This window comes from Mastigoproctus giganteus, chromosome 3 (assembly GCF_048544385.1).
Source record: "Mastigoproctus giganteus isolate SK-2022 chromosome 3, ASM4854438v1, whole genome shotgun sequence".
Lineage (NCBI taxonomy): Eukaryota > Metazoa > Arthropoda > Arachnida > Uropygi > Thelyphonidae > Mastigoproctus > Mastigoproctus giganteus.
This window is the reverse complement of record NC_143577.1, coordinates 70097850-70111311: the sequence shown is the minus strand read 5'-3', so window position 1 is coordinate 70111311 and position 13462 is coordinate 70097850.

Sequence of the window (13462 nt, the reverse complement as noted above, 5' to 3'; positions counted from 1 at the left end):
TAATTACTTTGAGTTGGTAACTACTTTTTTTTTCTTTTGTGAATATTCATATTAAACTAGGGTGTAATTGTTCACCTTTGCGAAAATGATCAAAAAATATTATTTGATTATCATTATTATTATTATTATTATTATTATTATTAGCCATAGGGTACAAGGAAGCCTGAGGCTTAGGCTGCACCATCCAAAAAAAAAAAAAAAAATTCCCGAGTTACTGTCAGAGAGAGAGAGAGAAAGAGTTACAAGTAAAAACGAATCACCAAAAAAAGAGAAGAATGATGATATCCAGCTCAAGACCCTCGGTGTGCCAAGCCCATACTCACCAGATGCGGGCCCCTGGCGTCGATATATTCAACACTTTTGTGATCAATGGCTCAAAGACGCTAAATATAAGAACAGACTCTGCAAATTAGATGGCGATTATTTAAAATGTTTTTGTAAATATGTAAATAAAGGCTGACAGCCAAATTGAATTATACCGAAAGGCATTGTAATACAAAAGAGATACAAGAAAGCCGAAGAGCCCTTTAGTATTCAGCGTCAGAGAGTATTGCCATTCAAGAAAATTGGCAACTAAGAAGGTGCAAAGGCAGAAAATAGTATAGCATTTTTATAGCTGTGCATTGTGCATAAGGCTCGTTGATCATTTGAGTGACCTTTGTTAATTTCGTTTTTCAGAGAGCAGGGAATGTAAGGACTTCAAACTGCGAAGAACAAAATGTATTTCAATAATATGCAATGGTACTGTATGAGAAAATTTTTACTAATTCGACTGACGCTTTATAATTTCTTTTTACAATGAAAAAAAAAAAGAATACAAGCACACCAAGAGGCTACGCTAAAGTCCGCACAAGCACTAGAAAAAGAATTAAAGAAAATTCCGGAGTTGTCTTCTTTCTTCCGCGGGAGCAACGTAAGCTCTCCTTTCACTAAACCAAAGGAAACAACAGAAATAGCAGCATCAACATTGGGTTCTGCATCCATTGTCATGTAAAAAACCAAACGAACATCAATGAACTAGAACTATTAGAAAATTTAGTTAGTGAGCAATATCCAACAGTGACATAGCTAATTATCCAGACATAATAACCACGGATATGAAGTTGCATTATCTAATATCATGGGCCTTGTAGACCTAAGGGCTCGTTCCCAAAAAAATTACAGCAATACACCGTATTCAGAAAAGAATTACAAAACAATAAACAAATCGTGTCTTAAAATTAACAAATTTTGGTTATGTTATTCCCCAAAATTGGACGCAGTATACTGTGAACACGGTTAAATGTTCTCATCAAGTGAAGAGAACTCTGGTGGATAAAAGAAAAAACAGATTGGCAAAATTCATCCAAAAAAATTAAAGACCATGAGGCAAGTTCGAAGCATATAGAGGCATGTTATGTCCAGGAATTATTGATGGCAAACAAATTTTTGGATTAAAATGAAGAAAATAATTTTTCTTTTTTTTTTTATAAAAACCCCAAACACGAGAGATATTAGAACTAATAGTACTTAGTACCGTGCCTCGGTTGGAGGTTGAGTAGACGAGAGAAGATATTTGTTGACTTGAATTTCTGTAGACCGTAATTTTTAGAAAAGACATATGAAGGAGGTTGTTTCAGAAAACTGCAGTTGAATGAATAAACGAGGAAGATGAAAAGTTGATTCTGTGAGTTTGAAGTTGGAGAGTGAATGGATTTTGGCTGGTGGCGGCACGTGTTGGGACTGTTTTGGAAGAGAGAGCTGGAATTATAGAAGCCAATTCAGAAGAAATGGAAATATCTTGCAGCAAAAAGGCATGCAGCAGAAACAGTATGTCTATAAGACAGCGAGTGGAGAGACTCTGTTAGAGATGAGTCATTAATTAACCTAACTACTTCTTCTGAATGGAATCTAGAAGCCTGAGAGAGGTTTTGGGGGCAACGCCCCAGATGTGGGAAGTATATTCCATGGTAGGGCAGATTTGCGATTTGTACAGAATGAACAGCTGTTTGGAAGAAAAGAAACGCCGAGAGTGAAAGAGAAAACCAAGTTTTTTTGATGCAGAAGAACCAATATTAGAAATGTGCTTGTGCCAAGAGAGATTAGAAGTCAGGGTAATCCCAAAAGAGAATACATCAATTTGCCTAGAAATCGAGTATCACCAAAGATAAGCATTGGAGCAGAAGAATCCTTTTTTGCGAGAAAAAAGACAAGACTGTGTTTTAGAGAGATTGAAATCAGCTAGGTTGTCTTTGCCCCACTGGAGATCAGCATTTAAGGAATTGGTACCAGATATTCGAGAAGCTGAAGATGATTGAGCAGGGCAAGGTTTCTCAAAATGGAAAGTGGAATCCAATGTGCTATCATCGGAAAAACTATGGATAGGGTTTGGAAATGGTGGGAATTTTTACCAAGATCACTCATACATGTGCTGGACGAAAAGTGAGATGCAAACAGATCAGCTTTATCCTTGACCGAAGTGACAATGGAACGATAGATGGTTTTGACAGAGGTGAGAGTAGAGATGGACAAAAGTTGCAGCCAATAGCTTTGCAAAAGACCAGAATGCTCGGCTACCATTAGGGCAAGTAGCAAGTTTTATACTCTTAGCCTGTTCAAAATCGAGTTTGGACTGATTAATAACTGATGTACAATTGTTGTGAGCTTTGATTTAGGCAGAAAACAAAACTGAAGGATTGGAAACAAGCCAATTACGATATGCAACTTCCTTCTCCTGAACGGCATTAGCATGCTGATTGGAAAATCAAGGTTTAGAAAGGATGAGATTTTAAAGTGGAGTGTGGGATAAAGAATTCCATTCCTGCAAGAATAATTTCACTGACACGATCTGAGCAAATGTTGACATCAGAAGATTTGACCAGGGAAAATAAGGAAAGGAATCTAGAAGGTCATCCCATTTTGCATTCTTGTAAGGCCACACAACACGAGATTGGGAATAGCCATGAGATAAAGGCTCCATTAGAGAAGTGTGAAAATATTTTCATTTTCCAGCCCTTTCACTTACTTTCAAGAAGTAATTTTGCCTAATGGTGCCTGATATTTTTTTCACGGTCTGTACAACAAACATAGCGTCACTTGACGGTGCTTAAGCTTTTACTTTCGTTTTTTTCAATCACCCCAGGGGTGCGGTCGCCATAAGAGGACACTACAGTGACGTCACCCGTTCTCCTGTGAGCAGACAAGAGCGTCGATCACATAAGGTCGGAGTAGATTGTTATACGAGTAGAAATTACCAGGACAAGACACAGCATGTCTTGTGTAACAAGACCTTTATAAACATATTAGCTTCGACACTCCGTGCATGGTACAGTATCCATTTAATCTCACCCCCCCCCCCATAGTTTACTCGTGAGAACAAAACAATTCTTAGGGAGCTCAGTTGTGGGGAAGCGGAGATGTATATATTTGAGAAGGGGAAAAATAAGGGACACACACACACACACACACACACACACACACACACACACACACACACACACAGTTAACGTTGCGCGAGACAGGACTGAAGGAAAGAGCACTGAGTTCTTGGCCGATTTTTGTCATTGTGTAGGAAGAAGTAAATAATAATTACTAGGAAAATATGAGAAGAGAACCATATATTGACGTCTGGTACAGATCTCCCCCCCCCAAAGGCGGTGCAGAATATTTTCGGGTAAGGCAACCCTTATTGTTTAATAACAAACTGTATTAAATTACCAAAGGCAGAACCTATCATATGCATACGTTTTAATGCATTTATAAGACATCTCTCCTCACATGTATATATAAATATACCCCGACAATTGTATTATTTTCTTAGAACTCAGTTTTAATAGATAATGCGACTCATTAATTTAATTGTCAAATATTAGTTACACTATCAAGTTAATATAATTCCCTGTTCTAGTATTTGAACAAGGTTATGTTATGAAAAACACAAGGAATTTTGTACTTGATAGAGAATTAGTGTAAAAGCCACATGAAGAACATTACAAAATTATAATATTGCTAAGGCAAGATATTGCTTGTATCCAGTTAGTTTACTTAACAATTACATACCAATTAATCTAACTTATGTACCAATTATATTGTACTCATTTGTATACATATATGTTAAATAAACCTTGTTGTTTGTTAATATTTATGTCTTGACCATTCTTTCTAGATACATACAATTCACTGAACAATCATTTTTTTAAAGAATCATTAATTGCGGCATCTCGAGTCAGCCCTTAGCTAAGAGGTGTCCCGGGAAGAAAAACACAATGCGTCTAGATGTTGCAATTTGCTCTTTACTTCTCGGAGTAAATTTAGAACACTAGATTAATTTGTCCTAACTAAATCGCTAGTCGATCAGATCGAAGCCCAGGCCTCCTGGAATGCCAATGTTAGTGATGAGTTTGTTAGGAAACCATTTTATATACACTTGAATGTTGAGTGATTGTAATAGTGATTGTCTTAATCGCTAGGTGATAAAGGTTTTCTGGCGAATACACTATAACGGGAAGGCCTTTTGACACTGTTGCTAATCGTGACCAGGATGAAATGTGCTTTTTCGGGATGAAAAACCTGTTTTTTTTTTGTTTTTTTTTTATGGAAGCTTGTGAGTTATCAGGATTACTGTAAACGGAAGAGCAGAGCACAACAGGAGAAGCTAGCGAATAGAAGACAAAATAAAGAGATTACTGTTGTAATAGAAAGAAAAGGAAAACGTCTAACACTAATGATTTTGTGTGTATACAGAGAATGGTTAGAGGCATTTTATTAATTTTCTTTTTCTTTTTCAGCAATACAAATAACACGGTCCCCAAGTACATACATAGTAGTAACACATAGCAACTAGAAGCATCTAGAAGTAGTTAATTGATTTGTCAAAACAAATAATAATAATAAATTTTAAAAAAAAAACTCTAGTTGCTATATGTTAGAAACTGATTTGGTTTTAGCATTGCTCAGTACTAACAGTTTAGTTCTGTTTCAGCTAAGTAAAGGTAAGTACACTGTTTTGGAGGGACCTTCCCACCCCAAATTTTACTCAAGTATTATTAGAGTCATCTAATTTAACATAGACACTTATAAATCCAACAGGGAAGAACAAATCCCACAAACTTCAACCGACCTTTCTGCTGCATTGTTTGATACGCAACAAACAGAATCCCCTCCCGAATCAGGCAGGCCGCATGTGGCTAATATCGCAGGTTACCTAAGTTTGGTGCCTACCGTTTTTGGTACAGATGAAGGCCCATCTGTCCAATATTTTTTTGAAACTTTAGAAAGCGTAGGGAAATTAGCGGCTTGGCAAAATTCAGAAATGATAGCCATTTCAAGATCAAAATTTCGGTCTTTGGCAGCGGAATTCCTAGCACAATCCATTGAATTACGTAAGGAAAAAAATTATAACTTGTTCAAAAATGCTTTCTTAGCTCACTTTGAAAAAACGGAACCCATAGTCACTTGTTTAAGTGAATTCGCTAATACTGTGCAAAAACCTGACGAGAGTGTCGCCAGCTTTGGAGCCCGAATTCAAAATCTGGCAAGAAAGGCGTTTAAGATACAAAATGAAACCCTCGAAGCAAATTCGATTTTAGATCAGGCAATGTTAGCCCAGTTTCTTAGGGGTGTTTCAAATAAAATTAAAAGGATAGTCTTGTCACAAAATCCCCTCACTTTCCATTAAGCAATTATTATATCGAAACGAGAGGACACAAATGAACTTCTTACAGAAACAAAACACACACCAATTAATGCCATGTATTGTCAATCTAATAAATAAATAAATTTTCTGTTTATACTCCGGGACGACCAAACGGTCAGAGGAGTTCACAAGATAGACAGAATACAAGAAACAGCACCGTATTCAGTAGTCACGGGCTTGAACCCCGGTCACTCAAGGCACGTGTACTTATGCACCCGCGCGCCTGACCACTAGGCTACGGAGAACCTAATAATTTTACTGTTTATACTCCGGCACGACAACCAAGTCAGTGGAGTTTACAATAAATCGTCAGTACAAATATTTATCTTATTTAGTAATCACGGGCTTGAACCCTGGTCCACTCAAGGAACGCGTGCTATGCACTCTCGCTCCTGACCACTGGGCTAGTGAAGTAGTCGGTAGCCAGCAGGAATATTATTTTGAAAAATTTATTAAACCTTTACAAGATGAAATACTGGACTTAAAACAATCACTTAAAGCATTAGCTGTAAGTAACATTACATGTAATAATTTACAAACCCCAGTTAACGAAACGGAACAATGTCAAAATCATGATGCGGCAGCCTTCCCACCTTTTCCCACCTGTATTTACAGAGCGCCCAGCATTATGTATTCGCGGTCTGATGAACGAAGAGACGCTATGCCCTCAGGCGTCAGTAGTAATGAACTCGCCCGATGCGATTTTGCTCCGTGCTATGCTAGGAAGCATGTATACAGTAATCCTACGTACCAGGCAGAGCAGGGAAAAAGATGCTATGTGCCTGGCGGTCGCTGCGGTAGCTCCCAACCGATGCCAAATCATCCTAACCGTCCGAGCACGAGTCGCGGAGCACGCTAATACACTGCATTACCAAAATATCGGACGCCTTATGTTAACAGACAAAGTGGTAATTTTAATGGAAATGGAGTTAGAAATGCAAATAAAATGTATTATAATAATCGAAATAGGACAGATATGAACACTTACACAGGAGCAACAAAAGAAATACCTAGAAATAAGTTTAATCAGGTAAAAACTCATCCTAAAGCGATTTTTGGTAGGCAAATTAACCAGGTAGATAATGTAAGTTACAGACAAGATAGAGATAGGTGCAGGGCTCCCACTCCTGGGTTTTTCCACCCAGATCTGGGTTTTTTGATTGTCATCTGGGTTGATAGGTTTTTTCACAAAAATATCTCATTATCTGGGTTTTTTCAGTAATTTTTAATTTTAAGTCAAAATTTATTTTTATTTCTTGTAAATACAATAAAATTTAATACATTTAATAACAGTTTACAATTTTCTTAATTTTATATTCTAACAATACTGATCATAATTTGTAATATATCAAGGGCTTGTACAAAATACTACAAATGTAAAAGGATTTCAAAGTTTTCTACACTATGAAATTACGCTTACGTGTTCATACATGTAAGCATACATGTTCGTGTTACTAACATGTATGCGCAGCCTATTGAGCAGGCGGTCTTTACTGCACAGTCTTTCGTGATCGTTCGTGGTATTATTGCATTGTTTGGTGTGATTTTTACATTTATTCATGTACTACATACAGTGATTATTATTTATTGTTTGTTAGGAGCATTAGCAACTAAGGCCATATTGCTCCGGGATATGCGGTGGTCATTCCCTGACCTTTCCGCATCCTCTGTATTTGGTGGTGACAGGCTCGAACCCCGGTATAATCAAGAAGCGTGTGCTACGCACTGCTGCTCCTTCCCACCTGGCTACGGAGGCGCCTACATACAGTGATATAATAAATTTAAATTGTAGTGACTATTTCTATTTTATGTTAATGGATTAGTGATTTATTTTTTATTTTATAGAACATTTTAAATAAGATAACTACTAATTAGCCATACCCACAAATTGCCCACAATGTTTGAAACTTGTTCCCCACAGAGAAAGATGAGTAAACGGTGGTATACTCAAAATTTTAGAAATGAATGGCTAGAAGATCCAGAATTAGAGGATTGGTTGAAAGAAAACAGTAATGAAAAAGGTGAGTCTTACTGTATTTGTTGTGAAATGAAATTAAAGAATGCCAATAAATCGATGTTACTAGCGCAAAAAAATACAGTTAAACATAAAAAAAGTGCAAATATTGCTAAGACAAGTTCAACGTTAGACACGTTCTTCACAAAACGTAAACCTACGGAGAATGAAGAAGTAGCAAAGGCAAAGTTAACAATTGCTGCACTCATTTCAGAGCATAATATTCCATTTGCGCAATGTGATCACCTTATAGAAGCATATAAGAAAGCATTTCATGATAGCAATATTGCAAAACAAGTTCAGATGAAGGCGACTAAAGTCTCTTATCTTATACAAGATGGGATAGCCTATCATGAAAAAATATACATTTCTAACATATGCAGAAACAACAACCTTTCAATGTTAATAGATGAAAGTACAGATTTATCTTTATCGCAAATTCTAGCTGTTGTTGTTAGATATTTTGATATTAAAAAACTTGATGTTGTAGATGTGTTACTTGACACTATTTGTGTCGAAAATGGTATTTCAGAAGGGCTTTATCAAGCTGTAAAAGATCTTTTCATAGAAAAAAACATTCAAATAAGTAATCTCGTTGGCTTTGGAAGTGATAATTATGCCACTATGATGGGTACTAAGAGTTGGTTCCAGTCATTGCTAAAAAAGGATGTACCATCAGTATTTATAATGGGATGTGTTTGCCATTCTTTTGCATTATGTGCTAGTCATTCAGTCAAGGTACTACCATCATATCTAGAAATATTTATAAAAGATATCTCTTGTTATTTTTCCAGTAGTAGTAAAAGATTAAACGAGTTCAAAATGATTCAAGATGTTGTAGATACTGCTAAGCATAAAATCCCCAAATTAGCACAAACACGTTGGTTATCCCGTGGCAATGTAATAAAAATTATTATTGAGCAGTGGCATACGTTAGTTCTTTATTTTCAGTCTCAATCAAAAATTGACAAAATCGATGGTGCAGGGAATATTTACAATACTATGATCACCAACGAACTAAGCATATGTTGTTGTTTTCAGGATATGTACTGGAGAAAATAAACTGCCTGAATATTGAATTTCAATCTGAGCATTTCAGATTGCACTTACTTCATTCAATGGTTTCAATTGTGTATAAAAATATTCTTAGTTTTTTCATAAAAGAAATCATTACTTCGTGCAAGCTGGTTGAAATTGATCCAAACAATGCAATAAATCATAAGCCTCTAATAAAATATATTTGGGAGGCCGTTGTATGGCCTTATTAAATTCAACACCACTTGGTGACAGTGAAAGCAGATTTAAAAATGATTGTTTAAAATTTCTTGTTGAACTTTGTATGGAAATCAGAAAAAGATTTCCTCTAAATGATGATAGAATTATACCAGTCTCAATATTCTTGACCCAGCAGTGATACATGATCGTGCCAATTCGCCATTCTCAATTTTCCATTTAGCAATGCAGTTCCCTCACCTCGTTTCTGAAGACAAAATAGATCTTCTAGATGATGAATGGAGATCATTTCGTTTAAATCAAGATTTAGATTTCTCTTACAAAACCATCCCTGAGTTTGGTATCTGTTACGTAATGTAAAAGATGGCTTTAATAATTCTAAATATGAGATTTTATCTAACTTTACGACCAGTCTAACTATTTTACCTCACTCTTTGGCAAGCGTAGAAAGAATCTTCTCCCAAGTAAACCATATAAAAACAAAAGCCACAAACTCCCTTAAACCAGAAACTGTGAAAAATCGACTAATGGCAAAACAGGCGATAAATAGATCTAATCAAAATTGCTATTCATGGAAACCTAAACCAGAATTCGTAAAAGAAGTCATACAAGGAACTTGTCATAAAAAATACGAAGAACGTTTGAAAAAAATGAAAGAACTTCAAAAAATAAATGTGGAGGGAACTGAATGGGATGAAAATTCTGATTACAATTAAATAAAAGATATTTTTGCATGATAAGTTTTATCTTATTTGTATTACTATACTATATGATGCAAACTAGGTTTTTTTGGGTTTATTTAAGTTGCAATCTAAGTTTTTTTAAAATTTGTGAGTGGGAGCCCTGGATAGGTGTTTTTGACATAAATGGATGTCTGAAGGAAATAGAAGGGACTATCAGCGTCATAGAAATGTATTACCAGGTCAAAATTATTATAGAGGAGCTAAATCTTATGCCAACCACAAAAATGTACAACATGAAGTTTATATTTTAGATAACGATTCTCAATTGCCGTTGATCATGGGATCAGTTCAAAATGTTGAGGCTAAATTTTTGGTAGATTCAGGTGCTAGCATAACATTAATGAGGACAGACTTATTTAATAAAATTAAAAATGATAAATCTCTAAATCCAAGAGCTCTAAATGTGACTGTAACGGGTGTTTCTGGATATGTAGTACTGATCCATACTGAAGTTACAGTAAACATTAAGCTGGACAGTGCAAGTTTTCAAGATAATGTTTTGGTAGCTAATGGAAATTTCACAGGACATTTTGACATTATATTAGGATAGAATATTTTGAGACGTTTTTCGTTCATAATTGACTTAGGTAAAAAAATGGTTCGCTCAATCCCATTGAATATTTGTTTAAGAGAAGTGGGGGTTAGGGAACGAATTATGAGTTCTAAACCTGTGGTAGCTAAGCTCACATGTAAAAATATGCTACCAGGTTCACCCGAAAGGGTTGTGACAGCATATTTTAACCAGCTTGCTGTTTCCACAGAACAACTGGTGTTAACAGAGCCTAATTATAACCTTGGTCGTGAGGACATAGCTGTCCGTTGTTCAGTGGACAAAGTACAGGCCGATGGATTAATATCAGTCCTGGTGGCAAATTTGTCAACTGAGACTTTATATCTTCCAAAGGGGATGGGAATTGCTAGTTTGGAAAGGGTTGAAAATAATCCAGTTACTTTTGCAGGTAAGCAAGTAGAAGAAAATAAGACATCTCCTGTGACTTTAAAAGATTTTTATCTTGATCATTTGACTGGTGATCAGAAACGTAAATTGTCAGACTTGTTGTATGAATATAGAGATGTTTTTGCCAAGTGTCCAGCTCAGCTAGGAAATTCAAAGGTATTTAAACATAGAATTAAACTGACGGACAATATACCGGTTAGGCAGTCAGCTTATAGAGTTCCTTTTTTGTTGAAAGATGAAGTTCAGAGGCAGGTGAATGAACTTTTGGAGGCAAACATCATTCAACCCAGCAACTCCCCATATTCAGTGCCAATTGTTTTGGTGCGCAAAAAGGACCGATCATATAGGCTTTGTATTGATTTTCGGAGATTGAATGCGAAAACAGTTTCAGATGCATATCCTGTCCTGGATTTGAATGAAATTCTTCAACTTTTAGGGAAAGCGCGCTATTTCACTTCGCTTGACTTGCAAAGTGGATTCCACCAAATTGAGGTGCACCCTACCGATCGTCACCAAACCGCTTTCACCACTGGTGAATCTTTAAATTGAATTTTTACGAATGCCTTTTGGTCTCCGTAATGGAGTCGCATCATTCGTGAGAACTATGTCATTGGTGCTTTCTGGCCTAGAAAATCAATCGATATTCGCTTACCTCGATGACGGAATCATAGCTTCAGACACCTGGGATTCACAGATTGCCAAGTTGTGGATGGTATTTGAGAATAAATTATATTTGAGAATTTATATAAATTCTCAAATAAATTATATTTGAGAATTTATATTATTATATAGTCATTTAATGTTTACTATGTTTTCCTTTAAAAAAAAAAGTAAATAAATGAGTGAGAACTGTTCATGTGTTAGATAAATTTTTTTTTTTTTGCTGCTTGCTTGATATATTTTTTAAATACATTCATTATAAAAGGATGTCATATGTATTGAATATTTGTGTTGTCTCAGTTGTTAACTGTCATAATGAATAGTATATCTAGTGTCATATTATACTAATTATGTTAAAAAGAATAGATACTGATTCTTTGATTTTTTTGTTGCATGTAATACTATTGTGTTGAGCAATGGTGATATAAGGGAAATGTGTCTAGATGTTGCAATTTGCTCTTTACTTCTTGGAGTAAATTTAGAACACTAGATTAATTTGTTCTAACTAAATCGCTAGTCGATCAGATCGAAGCCCAGGCCTCCTGGAATGCCAATGTTAGTGATGAGTTTGTTAGGAAACCATTTTATATACACTTGAATGTTGAGTGATTGTAATAGTTGATTGTCTTAATCGCTAGGTGATAAAGGTTTTCCGGCGAACACACTATAACGGGAAGGCCTTTTAACAGAAGTGACAATCACCAAGTTATGATTTGAGGTGCCTAAATGACCACTCACTTCGACCGTGTACTTAGAAGGGTTGTTTTTGAGAAAAAGATCAATCGTATTGGCAGTATGGTCAGGATTGTCCGGTATTTCTTGTTCTCTGGTCTATTTGCCTGTTTTGCTGGACGAAAAAATCCCAGTTACTGGGGAGTAAAAGCTTGCTATCTACGCCTGAGACCAACTAACTCAGCCACGGAGTGAAAAAGGCACATTAAAGTCCCTCTCGTCATCGACGGGATTCGAACCCAGGCCTTTTCGACCCGGTGTGGGGAGGACGGTGACAATACCACTGTGCTACTCGTGCAGACCGCGGTTCCAGTACAGCTTGTGGGTTCAGGTCTCTAGTACTGCCTGGGGTTTGTACTTGTAGTATGGTACACTTTCTTTGGTCAACTAGTATTTCCTCGCTAGCTTCTAATGTATTATCCTGGCTACCTGGTCGTGTCTATGAGTGTACTCAGTCTGGATGATCACCTTGCACCCCGCAGTGATGTGTTGGATCACTGCGGATCACTGTGGCGATGGTCCTTCTTTGGTCTGCTAATCGCTGTTTGGTGACCTGAATATCCGGGTATCGCTCCAATCACTCTGTATGTAGTCGCGATCATTGTCATATCGGGCTCTAGCCTTGTTATTTCATTGTATGATCGCATGATGTATGTATTCATTTCAATGCTCCATTTCGCACAAGAGACTACACCGATACAAAGAGAGCTCCCAGAGGAAAATAAATAACCGAATCTTCGATGAGGACCAAAGATCCTTCTACAGGAAACTGAGTGAAGAGGAGAAAGCAGGAAACGGACCACCCGAGAAGAAGACGATCGAAGAGTTCCTGGGAAATAGCTGGAGAAGTAAAGTGAGAGATAACAGCAGAGCACCCTGGATAGAAGTAGAAAGGAAGAAAAGAAATGACATACAAGAGATGAGAGAGTGGGAGATTCGAGAAGAAGAAATAAAACAGTCGATCAGGAACACCCACAACTGGCAAATCCCGCGAATTGATAACATCCACAACTACTGGCACAAGAAGCTCACCTGCACACACAAGCACCTGGCAGAGCAGTTCACTCGAATGATAAGGCACCCGGGGACAATCAAGAATTTTGTCAGTGAAGGAGGTACATATCTGAAGCCTAAAGATGAAGATACAAGAAACCCAGTGAAATACAGGCCAATCACATGCCTCCCAACGGTGTACAAGATCCTGACCAGCTGCATAACCAAAAAGATATCAGACCACTTAGAGAGTGAGAACATAATGGCCGAACAGCAGAAAGGATGCAAGCGGAGAAGCAAAGGATGCTAGCAGCAATTGACCATAGATGCCGCAGTAATGGAGCAAGCTTTGAAGAAGCACCGCAACCTATACATGGCCTACATCTATTACCACAAGGCCTTCGACTCCGTACCTCATAGCTGGCTAATAGAGACCCTGAAGATCTACAGGGTCA